Below are 20,692 nucleotides of genomic sequence, written 5' to 3'. Positions count from 1 at the left end.
AAAAAACACCAAGATATATCACACAACTGTACAGCTATCTAGAATTCAACAGGTATACAAGATAGAAAAGAAATGCATGTGAAAAGATATCAATAAATGTGGTTTTAAAAGAAAAACAAACTTAATAAATTCCTTTATGCAGTCTTTCACTAGGTAACATTGCAGAATGCACTGCAGATACAACTGCTTATCCCACTAGCTCACACCTCCAAACCTTAACTCATGATCATATTTCAAAGAGTGCTCAGCACCATGTAACAGTGATGATAATTCAAAATTTCCCCGTTACGAAATTATGAAATATTTGACCTAGGTAGAAAACTTCCTTTTGCTCCAAGACAACATTAGTCCTAAAGCATAAGTACTGATGCCCTTCCAATTTTTTTTATTGTTATTATTTTTGTCACAGCCTCCAAAGTTGTAGTGTTTGCAGGCATTATTTCTACCAGAGTTTGAGGTTATTTAGCAGTCACAGGAAAATTATCCAGTCTGCCTCCTTGGCCCTCAAAGCTGCCATAGGAAAAGATGCAAAAACATACTGCTCTTAGATTGGTCTAGACAACTTTACACATACCAGCTGGCAGCGTCTTGTCATTATTCATAAATATGGTGTAAGAAATAACTGCTTCCCAGATTTTGATGAATCCCAAATACAAGTGCCCACATTTAGCAGGAAAGTTGATGCTGGCTTATGTAACAGTTGGGGATTTAAACCTCCTGGAAAAGCACTGAGCCTCTTAACTAGTGACCAAGCAATTTGACTATGTGATTTCCATGCAAGTTGTAGGCTAATTGGACCTGAGGTGACTATTACACTGAAATGATATTTGCACTTGCTACTGGTTTCAGTAATTAAGCTCAAAGAGCCTGGAGAAAAGTTATTAATGTAGTTGGTTTTATTTTATATTTCTCTGTGTAAATTACTTTGTAACTGTAGGATATATACCACACACACCTGAAAGAACTCTTTTCACTGTGCACTCTTATTCACTAAGTGTTCTTGTAGAATTAGCCAGTCACGCTACTTGGAAGAATAAAATTACAGAGCTTCAGAGATTATTCCTACTCTGCAGCTACAAAAGGACCCTGCAATGGCAAGTGTATTTTACACATGAACTGAATTTTAGTTTAGGAACATTTCCCCTCCCATTGTTTTCTCTCAATAGGGAAAGGGAAAGCTCCAAAAGTAATTTTGAATTCTACTTATTTTGGTTAACATGATTACTTTTCTTCTTTTCCCCTCAAGCACATCCCTGTTTTGGAAAGCATTCCATCTGAATGTTTCAAAGAGGCAAAAAAGTGCTTGTGGTTTGGCTCCCACTGTAATTTCTCATGGATGGCTTCTGGAAGAACTAATTTATTTAGAATCTTTCATCATTACTATAATTAATATTATATAATTTTAGGTTTCTTAGATTTTTTTTTTCCTGCTGTAGTTCATTCCTATTTGATACTATGTGGAAAAATATCATTTTCCAACTGTTTTCAGGGGAGGCAGGGGTGGAATTTGTCATGGCAAACTTTCAGTATGTTACTTCAGAAACAGGACATTTTTTGTCCTCTAATTTTGATTTTGAAATGCAGACGTTTTACATGTAAAAAGGTATCTCTGGTGCTAAAAAGTTTTGAAAAATTTCCTGGAAATTGTTTCATTATTTTCTTCCCTTGTAAGTAATGTATGAAAATCCCTCAAAGCACCTGCACAACGTTGGGTTGTCGTACTCAGAAAACCTTTTTCCTGAATCTTCAGATGTATTTAGCCTACCCATCTTCTGGTACAAGAGCAGTGCTCTGAGAAACATTCTCCACTGGTCTGGCTGCATTCCCATACTTTAACCACTGAAATCAATAATCAGTTTTAGATTTAGATACAATAGAATTTATTTCTATTGTATTCATCACTTTTTTTTTTCCCTTGGTGATGCTACCATGCCAGGACACCAAGACACTTAGCTGATCTTCCTTCACTTTACATACACTAAACACAAATTTTGAGTGAATTCTGAAGGCAAGATAAAATACTTCCTGAAGATTTATCTTGTGCAGTGATCCCATATGCGATGTTATACACTTTATGATATGTGATGGTGCACTACTTTTGAATACAGTTCAGTCCTCATTAGTGTATTGGATCTGCAACCTCTTTCTTCCTCCCTCCCAGCATCCCTCCCTTCCTCCTCCCCTTTTCTGCCTTTTTCTCTGTCATCCCTTTCAAAACTTCAAATTCATCAGTGGGTATAGCAGCCCACTACATGCTGGTACCAAACACAGGTGAAAATGATCCCACAGTAGGCCTTCTACAGGAAAATGCCATTTAAAATGTTCACATGACATGGAGGATGTCTTAGCTTTATTTTCATTTTGAATTAAATTCCCACTGGAACATGGAACACTGAATTTTTTTTCAGGCTTTTCTCCTAACTTAAGAAAGCTTTGACAAGAAAAAATCTAGTTTTCTAGTTCTTCATATTTTGACTTGATGAAACTGGATTGGAAGAGAATATGGTTTTACATAGGAGGCAATAATGGAAGACACACCAAGTCCCTGCCTGGCACAAAATAATGTCATACAATGCCGACAACCATTCTCAGTGCCAATATCAGCCTCCATGCTCTAGTTACAGCTCAGGACAAAACGTTTTTAGAGAAAATGAGGTCTTACCAGGGGCTTTTCATTGTCCAGAAATCATTCTTTATCTTGGCTGAGGTTGTAAATAGGTAGTGTGCAGCCCCCTGTAATACATCCTCTCTATGGAGGAGTTCTCCACTCTCCATAATACAAACACCAAAATCTGGTCAACTGCTGTGACTTGAAAAAATCTACCTTATTTGAACGCAGTGTAGAAGGAAGATCAACCACATCTGCAAAACACTCTGTGTTCATGAAGCCTTTGGCAGCAGATATGTTATCACAAACTATTTTGATTGCATGTGAAAGAAAAGCCCTAAGTGAAAATTATTTATTCTTTATCTATCGTGCAATGAAGAGATTAACTTCCTTAACAGTAGGTTCTCTTTTTGAAGGTGTGCATCCTATTTTCATTGTCTTATTTTTACTAATGAGAGGTTTATAGCTGGTTTTAACTTAAGAATGATCGCTGGCGGTGAAATGCAGTAATTATGTGATGTATGACAAGAGACAAAGCTGCATACTAGGGAACTTGCATAAAATGCAAATTTAATCTTCCTCATATGAGAAGGAATACTTTATGAGCTGGCAGATCTTCAACTTTGAGTAATGAGACCCGTTTCTTTTTCTGCACAGAAAAAAAAATGGGTTAACAAAAGCAGGAACTAAAATATCTCTTTTTTCTCATCTCTCTTCTTCACAAATTATAGTACTAAAGGAATTCAGGAATTTGAAATGCCATGATTTGAGAAGTTACGTAAAGCAAAAGAAGTGTCCTCTGATAATAAAAAACCAGTCAAATTTGAAAATGAGTTCACAATCAGTTCATACTGAAGACCTTTGAGTCCATCATATCCATCATATTAATTTAATTTAGAAGCAAAACAGAAATCCTAGGTAAAAAAGCAATAAGGCATTATGGCCATGAAAGTTAAACTAACATTGCATTCTGTTTAAAAAAAATAAAAGGAGGAGAGAGAGAGAGAAAAGAAGCAGCAGCAAGTAGTGGGCAAGTCAATAGTATTTGTACAGTTTCTGCATGACTGCATTTTCTCATGCAAGAGGTACTTCTGAACTACAATGGGACTGTGGTAAACCATCTGTTTAGAGATTAAGGATCCATCAACACTGAATGTTCAGTTCAACATAAACTGGTCATTTGTTTAACTCTGCATTTGCCAGTCTCACCAAAACCACTCAACAAATATTACCTCTTTAATTATGTGGACAAAGAGAACATGTATTTTCTACACGATCTTGCAATAATAGTGAGGTAGCTATAAATTTTAATGAAAATTACAATCAATCTGAAAATTTAGGTCCAGTAAACCTAAAAATAGAAATATTTTCTATTTTCTACATAATTTAAATATGTATGTATTTTAATTTGTTTAATTTATTTTAAATATATAAATTTAGTAGGTCTAAATAAATAGACTGTAGCTGTGGGTTTCAAAGGCCAGCTGATGACTGTCAACAGAGATTTGAAGCATTCAAATAGTAAAAGTACAAGGCACATCAAAAAATAGAGTGTAAACAACACAGGAGTCTTTAAAAAAAAAAAAAGAAAAGAAAAATTTGAATACTTACTCTAAATTTCAGGGAAATCTTCACACTCATGAGATATTTAGCTCTGTTTATGTTTTCGCAAAGGAGTGAAATAACACCCCGTTTGCCAAACTATACTAAGTTTGTGGAAGTAGGTGCATATTTCAGTGAGATGTCTGATGAGAAGAGAGGTATGGAAGGTGTTGGTCTCATTTACTGATTAGTATCACAGTTCCAAGGACTAGAATATCTACATCACAGACTAGACTAAAATCCCTACATCAATAACAAGCAGCACATTTTGGCCTAAATGGTTAAAAGGAATTAAAAATTAAAAAAAGGGCAAATGATACAGATTTTAGTGTCTCACTAAAATGCATCTCGCCTTTCTGCTTTGAGCTTTCTCAGCTTGCCTTTTCCCATTTAAACTGTACCTATGAGCAGTGCAGCACAGCTCTGAAAGTAGGAGCACACCACAAAGTTTCCCACAGCCACATGAAAGATCTTATTCAGCAAACTGAACTGCTTGCTCACTGAAGACAAAGCATGTAAACTCCTTCTAAAAGGCAAAGAAAACCACTAATTGCCTGAGCTGAGAAAGCAACTTTCCCTATGGGCAGGTTATCCTCCAACTGCCGATTAATGTGTTTCTTGCACATTCCACCAGCTGCTGTCAAACATGGAGAGCTGCACCAAGAGCTAAGTACATGTACCCAGACCACTGAATCCTGTCTGACATGGCAACGTTCCTGTGGTCACAGCACAGCTCTATTGTAGCATCTTATGCACTTCTACACAGAATTTGTGACCTCTCTTTAAGGGGGTCCTCTTATAACAAGCCACTCCTGCCTGCCCAGGGCAATACTGCAGGCGTTTGCTTTCTATGAGCTATGAGAATATACCTCAGGATGCCCTGTAGAGAGAATGCTTCCCTGAACTGGCTCATGATCAGTCAGAGGTCTGCCTCCTTCCCCAAATGAGCCAAAGAAAAGGGCAGTTAGTGAAAACAACTAAAGAACGCAGCATCCTGTACCCTGAAAATTGGTTTATCTGTTTCAGATACACTCTATACTTGCTTATTAGTTGACTCCCACTGACTGAAACATTCACAAAGAGAAAGTATTTCTCATTTCATCAGAAATGGAAGAGAAGAAGAAAACCCCCAACCCCCAGTATGTTTTATGAAAATATTCTTCTTTTGGAAATAGAAGTTCTAAAGACATATGTCAGCACTGCTCCTCTGTAGGAGTAGGTATATGAAAAACTGGACCGTAAACAAGGAGATAGTAAGCTGAGGCCCAAAAGTGACTATAATAAAATCTGAGAAAGTAGCTCTATCTCATAAATTCACCAGGCCTGTCACAAGATGGATGACTAGCCATGATTACCAAATGTACCATTGTTTTTGTTTGCATCTTAACCTCACTGAATGATGCTGACACTGAGTGTTTATCTAGCAAGACAGGATAGTCACAAGTTCCTAGAACTACTACCTCTTCCTTGTTCTCACTACTTGCTACACCCTCTCCTGGCACCAAGCCCTGAAATAGTCCATAAACTCCTTAGGGCAGATATTATGTCTGTGTTGGTTTTGCACAGTGCCCAGTGTGATTAAATTTTGATCCCAGCTGTCATTTCTAGAGATTTTTCACATACAGGGGAAATAAGGTGGCTGAGGAGGAGCTTTGAGCATTGTTTTCATCAAGTGTCATCAAGATTTTGTTCACATTTTTCTTGGCCCCAAAATTTTTACTCCATATAATAGAAAACTCTGATTTAAAAAATGAATAAAAATATTGTAAATCCATATTAAATATTCAAGAGGAAATACAGGTGCACTCTCTTCATGCATTTGCTGCCTTTACACCCTTGCAGACATTTTCTATCCATACGGTTTTTTCAGCAGAGGTGCAAATCTCACATTCCTAATTTTTCCATTATGTAAGTGCTTCTTGATGTGGGAAGAACAAATAACAAAAAAAAATCTGAATCTTTTTAATAACTTAAAATTTTCTCTCAATCAATGAAAGATTCTTGACCATGTGACAAAGCTTAGTGCTTTCCAGATGACTGTGCTACATTTAGCTTATTTTCCAAACTATCCAAGCAATCAAAATAATATTCAGCAAGTCTCGTTTTATGTATCCATCTGATTAGTCAATCTGAGTCCCCCAAAATCCACTTTCTGAGGAATGTATCAGCTAGACGAAGGAAGAGAGGCCCTGAGCTTGGCTTGGGCAAGCATTTCTGCTGACCTTTGTGATTAATAGTGAATTTCCTGACTCCTAGGCATCCCATGGATAATTGTTCAACTTTAAAGACAGAGTCTCCTGTACTGTAAGTTCATATCTCTTGCTGTTTTTATTTCAGGTTGCATGGCTGCAGATTAACACAACAGTTGTGCCTCACAATAAAGTATGTGATCCCAGCTGCAACAGAAACTTTTTTCCTTAGCATTCAAGTTCCTAAAAACTACCAAAAAAAAAAAAATTAAAACAGAAGGAATACCAAGAACTAGTGATTGAAGCTGGACTTCAAAAGAAAATCCACAGATGAAGTATGGGAATTATGTCATTGTTATAGTGCAACATCAGACAGTTCCAGGTTGTCACCTGGTATGACAAGTCATAAGATTTAAGCATGAGCTCTGAAGTGTATCACGGATTGGATGGGGTTCAACAATCAGATCTACAGAGAACAAGTAGATGGTTTGCTGGTGGAAAGAGGCAGTTGTTTGACTTTCTGCCAAGGACAGACAAGGATTATCCGCAGGGCAGAATGACATTTCAGGACTGCCTTTCAAGAACAGAGGGCCTTCAAAGTATGGGTCCCCATTAAGGTTTACATGCCTATGAGATGAACTCCCCAAAGTCTCTCCTTTTGATGAGATCTAAAATGTTTCAGTATGTTCTTGAGGAACTGGGTTTGTAAAACTTTGTATCATGGTCTGTTTCAATGCATTTTGCATAGTTCTTTATTTTCAATCCAATACATGAACACAGCATGAAGTGTTGAAAGAGGTCATCTCCCATTCTCCAGCTCAGTGACAGACAAAATTGATGGTTAAAAGCTACTTTTGACTCCTTTATGAACTATCTCTTGACATCATAATAAATTTTGCCACAGACCAAATATATATCAATTGAATCTGGGTGGAAGAAAAAGATGGACAGCTGTACAGTACAGCTTCTCTTCAGCCACACATAGAAGAGTGTTTCACACAACATTAGTTGATCATGCAAACAAAAAACATTACCTAAGGACTCAGAGGTATACTTAGTTTGGCACTAAATGTAGATAGCTACCAAATGTAGATATGCACTAAATAGTAGATAGCTTCCTTGTGAGGGGAAGTGGAGGGGCAGACACTGAAGTCTTCTCTCTTGTGAATGGTAACAGGACTGAAGGAAAAAGCATGAAGCTGTGTGAAAGAGGTTTAGGCTGGATGTTAGAAAAAGCATCTCAACCAAAGAGTGGTTGGGCACTGGAACAGGCTCCCCAGAGAAGTGGTCAGAGCCTGACAGTTCAAGAAGTGTTTGGACAGTGCTCTCAGGCACATGGTGTGACTCTTGGGTGATCCTGTGCATGGAGAGAACTCAAAGATAGCTGTGGGTCCCTGTCAACTCAGGATATTCCATGATGATTCTATGGTTCTGATTTTGCAGTGTTTCTGCTATTGTATCTGTAGCAGAAGTTCTTTTAAAATTCACTTTGAAGGACATGTTGGTAACCTTTAATGATTGAGACAGTAGTCAGAATTGATCATTTGCTCTCTGCAAGACACTTACCTTCCTCATTAACATAAAACCACAAGAAATACAAAATGCGCAAGCCCAGTGGGATTACAGAGGGGAATGATATAAAATAATCGATGTTCATCTCTGAAAATTATAGGGCGTTTTTCTTGAGAAAATAATTCATGACATGTTATTATAGTTTTTTCATGTTCTGGAGAGCCCATATGATGCACATTTCTCTTTTCCTGCTAAACCTCACAAAATTTTTTGGACTCTGTGTAGTGAATGAGGATGTATTTTCATATAGTGTCATTGTTTTACTACTTCCCATGTTTATTTGGACAGATTCATAGCACTGGGTAGAAATGTATTGGTTGGCAACTTCACTTTTGGAAGAGAAAGTAAACACATGGTGATTAGCAAACACTGAACTCTACTGTGTTTAATTTTGGCTTAACAAAAACTAGAAACACATACAGACAAATAGATGAACCAGGGACCCTTTTCTATTTTGTTCCAAGCAGGAGCATTTGTCCGTACGTCGCTTCCTAACCCTTCTTTGGAGAGTTTCCAAGATTATACTTTTTTGCCTTTTCTTTAAATATGTTTACTAACACTGACTGCATATGCTAATAAGGCACTAGTTAAGAAAAGAATGATAGATCACCAATAAAAAATTTGCCTCTGAGATGTAATTAAAATCACTAAACTAACAAATTAAACACAGTTTAAAAACAAAAACAAACAAACAAACATTTTGAACAATTATGCCTATGGTTGTTAAATGAAAGGGCACAAGAGTCATTTATAAAGACTCCAGAAAAAAAATATTGTAAAGAATCTGAATGGATTTCAGGGCTAAAGGTAAATACATAACAACCACCTAACCTTCCAGTTATCATTGTTGTTCTTTTAGTATTTCCACTGTTGTTTTGTACATTTTCATTGAGTTACCTACCCCAAAAGCTGGAGGGTTTTAAGACATTTACTCTTACATGCAAATGTGATGTCTTTTCTGAGATTATGATACACCTGTTTAAGTGAAGTGCTCAGAGCAGAAAAATAGGAGCATGAAGTCAGTCTATTTTCAGAGCAACCATTGAATCCCTAGCATCACTTCAGGCAAGAAAATACTTTTTTCTGTATTTAGTCTCAACTTGTTGTTACCATGTTTCCCAGATTCAAAGAAGAGTTGGTGTTGTTTTACTCACACCTGTAAAATAGCCTCAGAAACAGTGCAAGTTGACAGTGCTCTTTGAATTTGCTGTCTCATCTCCCTTGCCACACTTTTCTTCTTGGCAAATATTTTTCCTGAAGTCAATAACCTCAGAGCCACTCTGAGGTTCATAGCAACACACAGAAAAGCCTTTTACATGCTTGCCACATGCAATGCACAAAGTAATCATGAAGCAACTTTCCATACTCCATAAAGATGAAAAGCATTTCCTTCCACCAAGCCCTGCAGCCGAGGGCCGCATCCGCCAGAGCCGTTCGGTTGATTTCAAACAAAGGTAGGAAATGGCTGTATCCTAATGTTTCATTGTGGTCCCATGAGTCAGTGCTTTGGAACTCAGTACCTATTCTTCACTCTTTTACCAGAAGAAGGAAAAAAAAAAAAAAAAAAAGCCCACCCAGAAAAGAAGCAGATAAACAGAAACAGCAAGGGTGTTCAGATAAACACTTTGCTCAAGAGAGAGCTCCTGGTCCTTAACTTTTCTTTTCAATTCCTAATCTCCAGCTCTGCAATAACATTTACTCACCAGCATGAAATCACTTGTAGTGAACAGTTTTTCTGCTGCTATGATAGCCCAGCACTGAACTGACCTGTCAGTGTACAGTGTCAGGTGTGCAGGCTGAGAAGGTGACTCAGTAACCCTTCTGAGTGGAAAACCACTCTTGCAAACACAAACATAGGAAGGGTTATTCACAATAATAACTATGGTAGCCAAGCCACAAGAAGTAAATTTTCACTTACTGGTTAGCATATTTTTTTTCAGGGTTAACAGATACCTTTTATAGAAAGCATGAGCATGAAGAAACAATGGAAGTGTTACCAAAACCACATCACACAGCACTGACCCTATTATTCTTACTGTCCAACAAAGCTGTTTATGATGTGGATGACCAGATTAACATTACAAGAGCTGTGGTACTGAATGCTGATATGGTATGTTACTGGACAAACACCAGAGCATTTAAAAAATTCCTACCAAAAAAAGGTATTGAAAACTTTGCTATTGTTTTATACCCCTAGAAATCAGGTTATCCACCACAGATATGCAGCTGCCTCTAAGGTGAACAGTGACAAAGGCTTAACAGTGAAATTAAAAATATTCATTATTTCAGAAGCTCACAGTCTCAGAAATACCTCAAGCTGAGTATAACAAAACTCTGCAATTACAAACATTCACAATTAATATAATCTTACCTTCTCAATGGTACCTATGGTGACTGCAAGATCCTGCACAATTATTACATACCACATAATTACATGGATAAGATAGAGAACAGCAACCTCTTTCAAACAGGGGGAAATTCATTGTTCAGAGACCTCAGTTACACAATCTGTTAGAGAACAGCATTAAAAACCAAAAAAAAAGGAAAAGACTAAATGACAAAAAAAATAGTTTGGCTAAAATGCATTCTATCCTTTTAACATTATTGAAAAATATTACTGTGGATTTTATAACTTGAGAACTTTTAGCATAGACTCAGTGGTGTTTTATATGACCATTTCCAAATGTAAAAATAATGTAATTGTTCTTCTGTGGAAGAGATAAAATTTCAACCTATAAATGCATGAGTAGTTTGCATATTGAAATAGTATACTTTTTCAGATTTCCATAGCATTCACTAAATTTTAAAGATTTTGAATTTTATGAAAAAAAAATACTCCAATTCTCCAAAACTCTTGTTTTTCTTAGAAAATCTTGATCTAACTGTTGTTAAGGTACATCATTACATATCCTCTGTCTCTCATACTGATAATTGTCTTTTTGTTCATTTAAAAGATATAAGTAATGCCCCCTATGTTTTGTTTGGTTGATTGGGTTTTTTTGCTAGCATCTAACAATAAAATTCCACTCATGTCTTTAGCATATTTTAGGGACTCAAGCTGACCACACTACCAAAACTGTATGGAGTGTACAAGGAATATAACAAGGAATAATCTGCATGAAATTCCCTTATATTTTGCCAACACATATCAAATAGTTAGAACTGTTTACAGAGGTACAAAAACCATGGAGAGCACAGTTTATAAAACAAAAAAAGGAAATGTACTCTATGCAACAGGAAAATTAAAACGCAGTAACAGCACTGTCTTGTTAAAAACACTTGGCAGTATGTCTAAAGCATCGTGGTCACAGGCATGATGCAGTACGTGCTGTGTTCCAGTCAGAAGCATTCCCAAACTCCAAACCTCTCTAGCCATCATCACCACCTCATTTGGCAGTGGCTCCAAAAACTCAGTTCATCTAGTCTAAATTTACTCCACATGAAATAGACACAAACTTACTAGATCTGTGTTATGCTTATGTAAAAAAAAAAAAAAAAAAAAGACTAAAAAAGGAACATTGGCAAAGAGCAATACAGCACAAAGCTAAGCAGCTACAAAGACAGTTGCACTGCATCATGAAAGCTCTTCTACAGCGTGTCCACATCCTGTTTTCATTTTAAATTTTCAGTGACACTTCTTTTTATTTGTCTTCCTTTCTAAGTTCTTCCAGTTTCTCAGCTCCACGCTTTTTTTCCCATGTTACTGCTGCTGCTGCACTGGACACAGAACCAATGTGTTCAGAATAGATAACAAGCAGTGTTTTGAGTGGATAAAAAGGCAAAAGGACACCAAAAAAAGAACTGACATCTCTTTGATTAGGAGCTGAGCTACAAAAACTCTGGAGTGTATTACGCTTTTCTAAGAATTATCACCAAAATTATTTTCTCAGAATCTCTAAAAAAGCTCACCAAAGGAAATTAATGTGTTCAGCCACACTGAATTCACATTACTGTGGATTCCATATTTCTGCTGTATTTCTTAAAATGAACATGCATAAACTGAAAGAGGTCTTTTAAAGCAGCTTTGGGGATTGAGAGATTTGCTTTACAGCACATTTTGTTATTAGTGTGTCACTACTCAGAAGAATGAGGACAACAATCTCAAAGACTTACTGATGCATACTAGAGACTGTGTAGAAGACACAAGCTGACTTACCTGAAAGCAGAGGCGTTAAGGTAAACAAGAATATTTCTTTTCACTTTTCTATTTTTCAAATTTCCTTGAAGATAACAAACAGGCAAATTTTTTACTATCTATTAGGAACCCTTTGAGTATACTGAATAGATGGCTCATCTTCAGTTCTTTCCTATGAGTTTTCAGAGAGAAAAACAAGAATGGAGAGCTACATTCCCAAAACCTGTTACTGAAAGGCTTCAATCATGAAATTTCAATACTAGCTCCCAGCCACAATCTAGGACAGAAAAACATGATGTAGGTCTATAAAAATGAGGAAAGCCAAAGCACCATTTTGTCTTCTTATTTGAGAAGGATTGAGACATAAACCTTACTTGGAAGTTACAGAATAAATCCTAGACTTCTTCGAAAAGAAGGAAAAAGTGTTTTCATTGGCATATGTAAATACCTTCGTAGAGAGAAAATAACAGATCATAGACTGGTTGTCAATTTTATGTGAACAGCACAGCAAGAATTTTACAATGAAGCTAAACCACCTAAATTTAGCATCAGCAAGGGTGGAAAAGCATTGGAACAAACTAGCAAACTACCAAATTTTAAGATGTGTTGTTTTAGTCTCAGAGGAGTAATTTATTTCATGAATCTAAACTTTGAAAATAAAAATTGTGTATAAGTGCCTATTCTTTATTCAAGTAATTAGAGATATGATCTGAACCAAGGACTGGAGCACTCCTGTAGCCTATATTCTGCCTCTTTCAAGAGATGCAACCCTGACTAACTAACTTTGCGCTTCTACCTTAATTTCTTCATCTGTAAAATGGAGAAAACACTATCTCAGTGCATAATGTGAATTAAATAATGTTTTAAATTGTCATAGAGATGAAAGCCAACTTTAAACATAGTTTGATTAACAAAACTATTCATACCATCTGCATATTAATAAAAATAAAATTCCTTTACTGATCTCTTGCAAAGATCAATAATAATTATACCAGTCAGGGAGTCCAGATATTAATAGCTTAAAGGTTGTTCCGTCATATTCATGAATGTCACAGAAATACCAGTATAGCTTCTAAAAAGTGATTGAGAGTGGCCCCTCTGAAAACAAAGTGTTCAGGAGTTCAGGACTGAGGTCCTCCCACCTTCACATAAATTCTGTGGCTGTCATGAGCCTTTCTCCTGTTCTATACATCAGATATGTCTACTTGTAGAAAAAAAGAAAAAAAAGACTATGAAGAAAGCCAAGTTTTAAATTAGAATTTAATAAAAATTGATTAAGCATCACAGAGCACAAACAAAGCTGCTCCATAAATCTCTCAGCTCTTTTTATGCAGGAATGAAAGAAAACACTGTCTGCTGAAGCAGATGACAGATGCTGGCTTAAAGATAAGTATTATTTATACTTCTGTACCAGATTTCTTCTTATGCATATCTTATCATGCATGGATATACAATCAACAAAGCAATTATTCCATATCAGTCAAAGACCTTACAACATACTTTTTCTTCATGGGAATTTATTTTATACAGTTCATTGTTCAATAAAAAATGGAGAAAAAAAAATTTAAACATTTCAGGAAAATGCTTAAATTATATCTGAAATACTCTTTCCTACTGAAATGCTGAAATGAAGCAGCTGAAAGGTCTATAAACCATCATGTCGCATTAGAAATGCACTGAGGCTTTGCAAATCACTGAGGAATACCTCTAATATCTGCAAATACCTGAAGCCAGGGCTCTTTTAATAAAATTAGCCAATGCACATTATTTCTCCTCAGACTAGACCAACAGACTCTTCCCCCACTGCAAAATGTAGAGTATCTGCACAGCTACAATCCATGATAGCAATTTTTTGCATTGTCATGGCTATGAACATATATTTTTTATAAAACATATTTTTTCATAAGCAAAATATCCACTATATCTATATCTATATCTATATCTATATCTATATCTATATCTATATCTATATCTATATCTATATCTATCTATATATCTTCCACATTAAATTTTCTTCCTTTTCTTCCACATTTTCTTTCCCCTTCCCCCCAAGAAAGCTCATTTACTAGTAGTGCACTGAAACATGTTTTTTTTCTGGTTTAATATATTCTATTAATAATATATTTAATAATAGGTTTAATAATCTAAAAGAAAAGAAAGAAAATGATACAATAATCTAAATGGCTGAACAAACCTTCCTGCAATGATTTCCCCTAATTTGTCTAAGACCAGATTCTGAGTAATGCAGACATAAACAGAATGTTTCTGCTGTGATATACAGGCACCTCCATCATAACCAACAGAAATAGTTCTGAGAGAATTCAAGTGATAACTCCTCAGAATTATACTGGCAAAGAAATTAACTTGTAGGCACTGTCTTTAACTGAGTACAATCATGTCTTAAGAATCAGAAATTTATAACAAAAATAAGCTACATAAATCAGCACTTAGGCTCCAATATGGAATCCATTTCTCTTTTTTTGAATTACACAGAAATGTGCCATAGGACCATATCAATTAGAGGATGATAAGTCTTCATGTGTTTCTAGAATACTATCATTCCCCATAAAGATACACCACACAGGAAAGTGTATCCGAGTAAGTAAGAAATCCTGTTTTGAAATCTGGCTATTAATATCCATGAAAAGTATCTTGACGACCTGTAATATGGTTAAGATTGAAGTAAAGTAAAAGCTTTAGCGTACATGTATATCTTACTTCTGTATGAACAGTGTGCTTTTTCATTCATACTGAATGGAGAAAAAAAGACAAGCTACTACATCTATGGTATTTAAACAGTTTTGCATTCTTTCTTTTAATTAAAAATGCTGTCACTTAAAATTTTTACTGTGCCTGGACCCTTCAAAGTGAATATGTGTCCATAATAGAGAAGCAATTAAAGATCACAAGAGCCAGAGAAATAAATGTAGGCATCTTTAAAGGAGTCTGTTGTTTGTGTTCTTGGTGTATTTTCACTAATGAACAGGGAAACTGTGTCTCATTTCTATGCGCTGTGGAATAAAAATACTGAGCTAAGGTATCTCCTCATAGCAGTGGGTTCAATTTATCACTGGGTTTCGGAACATCTTATCTCTTAGCAGATAGCTGATAGAAGTAATTTACAATGACTGGTCAGTCCACTGATTGGAGAGCCATTGTCTGTCAGACAAACATTTTAACTAGTTATGACCTAAAGCAAAGAGGTTCAAGAATAAGGTTACTTAAAGTTATAGAAAATAAGAGGAGAAAGACTTCTGAAAGAAGCACCAACATACATTCATTTTAAGTGGTCTAAAGTAGCTCCCAAATTGCCACTCACTGGCTGCACTGTTCAGGCAATGTCTTATAAATCAGTGGAGTCCAAGTATTATTTTCATAGTAGAGGATAGGAAAGGGAAACCTGAAGGGGATTTTCCAAAATATTTAAACAGAAACCTTCAAAATCTATCCTCGGAATGTCATTTTATTTTCGCATTTCTCTGCCTGTCATTTTCTTAAGAGGTAGGAAAATCATTTTCAAATGCAGCCAATCTGAAGAACCAACTAACTTGCATCATAAGTAATGCAAAGGTATGACAGTTTACATGGCATATACAGATTTGATACTGTCTACACATGTAACAGATGAAATCCAAAGACACAAAATAATAAGCTTATATATTTCTCATAATTGCCAGAGAGGAAAATGTCATAAAAATTTCCACTGACTTCAGAAGAATTTGGATTAGCTCCTCTGAATCATGATAGAGACACAGAAAACTCCTATTTTCAAAATTTAGAAAGCTATCTAAAAACGTCAGTAGCTTGTTTTATATTATTATTTACTCCAAGACAGATGTGTCTTGGAAAAAATATTACTATAAGGCAAAATACTACACAAAATAGCCACTGACAAAAATGTTCTACAGACTTAATTTTCTTTTTTGTGGGACAGCACTGTAACTGTTTTTCCACCAACTTGCCTGATAAAGAGGTTTCTTGTTAATATAACCTTTCTTGTTTATAATTATGCCTTATTTATCACACTTATGATAGTCAACAGTCAGACCCCTGTTTATGACAATCAGGTTTTCAAAACTATTGAGAAATATAACTCTCCCTCTATGCTGAATATCCCACTTTTTTTTTTCATAGAGAAAACATCAAAATTTTTATTGAAAGTAATTCATCTGAGTTTGTCTGTCACAATAAATACTAAATGCTCTTGGCCTGTGAAAGGGTTGACTTTTCTTTTGTCTGTCTTTCCTACAGGAATTTTTTCAGTGTAGGAACTTAGCAATACTGACTAACAAGTAGAATGTAACATTTCACTAAAAATGAAGATATTTTGAAATTGAAATATTTTTCAAAGAAAAACAAATCTAATGGCATTTCTCTGAAAGTTGGCAAGAAAGGCAAAGTGAAGAAAAAAAAAACAAAAAAAGAAAAGGAAACTCCTGCTCCTTAAGACTAAAATGTATAAAACAAGTGAGAAAAAGAAGTGGCATCCCCAGTCAGCAAAGTCCTCTCTGGCAACCTTTCTTCAAAGGAAAACACTATCAGGGCTGAGCTGCTAAACAGTTAATCTTCAGTAACTCCACTAAAGAGCAGTAGTGGCAGGCTGCCCATCATTCTCTTAGACAGAGCTTGTCAGAGAAAGTAGGGCAGCTTGTCCAGCCCAGCAGTCAACTGATTACTAGCGAGCTCAATGGGGCTGCTGGCCAACTCCTGAGACTGCTGCCAGCCCCTTGGGTATTCAAAGGCCAGGATCCATTGTGGCTCACTTTGCCAGAATCACATGATGTCAGTGCTGTTTTCTCCAGACCAGAATAACCAGTCATTCAGGTTGTTGAAAATGGTATGCAAACAAATGTCATAAGCTCAGCAAGGCTTGCACCTGCATTAACTTCCAGGGGTTACAGGCACAGGTCGGATCATCACCTCTGCAGTGTTTCTAAGATCCTGAGGGGCACAGTGTGGTGTCGAATCAGGCCTCCTGCAGCAACTACATGGAAAAAAAACCTGCTACAGTAATTGCACTGACCAAATCCCACTCTGGAACCTATAATTTTTTTTTTAAAAAGACATGACAGCAGAGAGTTGGGTCTGGTAGAGCTGAACAGAAACCAGCTATGTATTTACAGTTAGATGTGTGGAATGGAAACAAAACTCCTAAAATGTCTAAGAAGAAAATATGTAATATCTAAGGAAATTCAAAACTGAAAAAAAATTCAACTGATTTTTAAGCAGTGTATTTTTCATAAAATATTTCTTTCTCTCCCTGCAAATTTCACCCAACCCAATAAACAGACTTGCCGACTTTAATCTGATATACTCAACAGCATATATAATACCGTAAATGTGCATATGATTTGCAAAGTGAAATGTAATGATGGTAGAAAAAAACCCCACTAAATTTCTTCTCTACTTCAAAAGTTCGCAGGTTTGTCAAGCTCACAAGGCAGCTGTACGGGTGTAGATAGGGTTCTGAACTCTGAGTCTAAGAGAAGAAAAAACAGGCAGCCCTTTACCTGCAGGATTTTTTAGGGTTTCTCTTGTTGGTACTGTTGCTTGTATCAGTGCATGAAGCCCAGAGAAATATCCCAAAGGTATTAAGTGGTGCTGCACCTGGGTTGGCACAGGCTGGGGATGGACAGATCAGAGCAATCTTGCCCAGAAGTTCTTGGGGGTGCTGGTGGAGGAGAGGCTGGGCATGACCCAGCCATGGGCACTCCCAGCCCAGAGAGCCAAACGTGTCCTGGGCTGCATCCAGAGCAGTGTGGGCAGCAGGGCCAGGGCAGCCCTGAGAGAGGCTCTGCTGAGACCCCACTGCAGTGTTGCATCAGCTCTGGGGTCCCAGCACTGGAAGGACATGAAACTGTTGGAGAGAGTCCAGAGGAGGCCACCAAGTTGATCAGAGGGAGGGAGCACCGCTTGCTTGTATGTGGAACAGCTAAGACAATTTTGATAGTTCAATCTGGAGAAGAGAAGGCTTTGGGGTGACTTAATTGTGGCCACCTGGTACCTGAAGCAAACTTACAGGAAAGATGGTGCGAGACTATTTACAAGAGAATGTAGTGACAGGACAAGGGGTAACGAGTTCAAAATGATACTATGTTTAACTAAGGTATTGGAAACTAAATTCTTTGCTGTGTGGGTGGTGGAGGCTGTGGATGCTCCACCCCTGCCAGTGTCCAAGGCCAGGTTGGATAGGGCTCTGAGAAACCTGGTCTAGTTGAAGGTATCCCTGGTGGTCAGGGCAGGGGATTTGTAATGAAACGATCTTCAGGGCCCCCTTCCAAACCAAACCATTCTATGATTCTATTTATAGGAAAGTTCTCTGGACTTCACAGAGAATAATCTCTAAGAAGAGTGGAAACTATGAGGAAAAGAGGAGATGCTGAAGAGTCTGGCATACTTACAACAGAAAAGAAAAAAAAAAAAAAAAAGGAGTTAACACTAATTTTCACAAAGCCAAGTTCTACTAATTTTGACCACTTTTAGGTAGTATCTTTGTGTCTAAACCAAAAGAAGCAGTGATGCAAGATACAAACCAACATGAGTATTGTAGAAAAATTGGCTGTAAACACTGAGTTAGAGCCTCAGGCCCAACACAGCTGCCCAGAATCCTTGAGGAAGCCAGGAATTCTCACAACACAGACAGACTTGGGAACAAAAAAATCTCTAGCTGACAAAGTAAGCATGTCAGGATGGCCTGTTGACAAAAGCAGATGGTGCTGAAATGCAGTCCCAAACCCCTTTGGCTCAAATGTCTGTCTCTGGAGATGTGTGCCAGTATCTGCCTGCAAAAATGTAGGAACTCCTTTTAATTTGGAGGACCACTGTAAATTTCCAAAGTCAATCCAACACTCAGTAACATCTCAGCTTTTGACTTGTCCTTGTTCACCCTAGTGTCTATCTGTTGCAGAATTATGAATTAGAGTTAAAGCAGACATAACTTTAAACCTCAGCCAATTATCAGCAAAAGCATGTCACTCTGAAATACCAACAGGTATGCGTTTCTCAGATTTCTTTGGCATCAGCAACATCCTTCTTCCCTCCAGCGTTTGAAACTTTTGATAAGTGGCCCTACTTTCTCATCCTTAGTCTAATCAGAAAGAATATAAGGTTGCACCTATGACAGCCATTTCTACTAATTTGAAGAAGCACATATGAGCATAAAATGAAAAATAATCTGTCAAATTACAGAAGTTAGATAAGCAGTGATTCAGTAACAGTCAAGAGAGGTCAAAACTGCCACTCTTTTAATTTTCAAGACAGAGTTACAAAAATAACATATGATTTGTTCAGTTTGGAGGAGAGGCATCTTTTTTGTCATTCAGGTTTGGTACCCTTCCACCTGGTGGTAATTAGGCTTGTAGTGTATATTATTCTAAATCCTAGAATAAAGATACACCTTCCACACAGTATCAAATATCAAATTACAGGGCATGTTTTTCAGAGTAATGTCACTTATTCTTGGGAAAAGCACAGTACAATAACTACACTATGTACAAACTAAGCAAAAACATGACTCATGGCTCACAAATTACATCCAAGTATTTCACGTAAATCTTTCGGAAATCTGAATATCCAGGATGCAAAGCAAGGAGCTGGCATTAGTAGTACAGCATTCTCTCAAAATCCATTTAAGCTAGGTGTTGTGCCATATGAGCATCACCTCCTAAGATGCCTGGTAAATAAGGCACTCTCTGAAAAATGTGCATTTCAATTAAACATGATCTTCACCACTACTAACAATTAGTTCTATGACTTCATTTGGACTCCTTTGCTACAAAATATCTCAATATATTTTACAATCTGTCATTTTGGCATCTCCCTCTTACTACTTATATCCACAATCCCAAAAATAAAATTTATTTAATTAGAGGTATAATACTAGGAGTCAATTTCAGTTTTCAAGGTTACTCTAGATTTGGTTCTTCTAGTTACTCATTCCTAACAGAATTGTATTCAAGCTTTGCATTTCATACAGAGACTGCATACTGTTACTAAACAGTCTGTTATTCTCAATTTTTAAGTGTTAGAGACATGCCATATGACCAGCCCAGCCCTTTGATTAATCTTTTTTCTTTATCAGCTGGTGTTTTTTTTCTCTCATATTCCAACCTTAACTTTGTTAAATTGAATTTAAAATTAAGGAAACAGTGGGGGAAACATGATTTCATGTTTTGCTTAAAACACAAGCTACAAAATGGTTTTACACTTACAATTTGCTGTAATGTATTTTACTGTTATTAAGTACATATGACAAGTATTAGGCTGTAGTAAAGTAGCAGTCAAATATCCCATTCATATAAGCAGGCCAAAAAGTATTAATTATCATTTTTACAATGTAGTCCCAACAAACCAAAAAGTCCAAAAATAAGGATTTAAAAACTGTCTACTCTACTCAGTGCTGACAAATCACAGGAATGGAGTTAGCAGCAAGATTTTTTGTTTTTACAAAGTAAAGGTCATTTTTTTCAACTGGTGTCTCTCCAAGGTACAGTGGAATTGAAAGTTTTTAAAAAGTCAGCTTATGATAGAATGAAGATGGCAGCCAGACTGGACTGAAATTATCCTGTCCAGTGAACAGTGGCCTTT

General features: G+C 36.6%; 1 protein-coding gene across 7 annotated transcripts in view; it reads right to left on the bottom strand.

The window, feature by feature from the left end:
* NFIB (nuclear factor I B) overlaps window positions 1–20,692 on the bottom strand; it is a 169,818-nt gene that overhangs the window by 97,580 nt on the left and 51,546 nt on the right. The gene's annotated exons all lie outside the window — the stretch shown is intronic.

This window comes from Poecile atricapillus, chromosome Z, assembly GCF_030490865.1.
Source record: "Poecile atricapillus isolate bPoeAtr1 chromosome Z, bPoeAtr1.hap1, whole genome shotgun sequence".
In the NCBI taxonomy this organism is placed as follows: domain Eukaryota; kingdom Metazoa; phylum Chordata; class Aves; order Passeriformes; family Paridae; genus Poecile; species Poecile atricapillus.
This window is presented reverse-complemented; position numbering and strand designations above follow the sequence as displayed.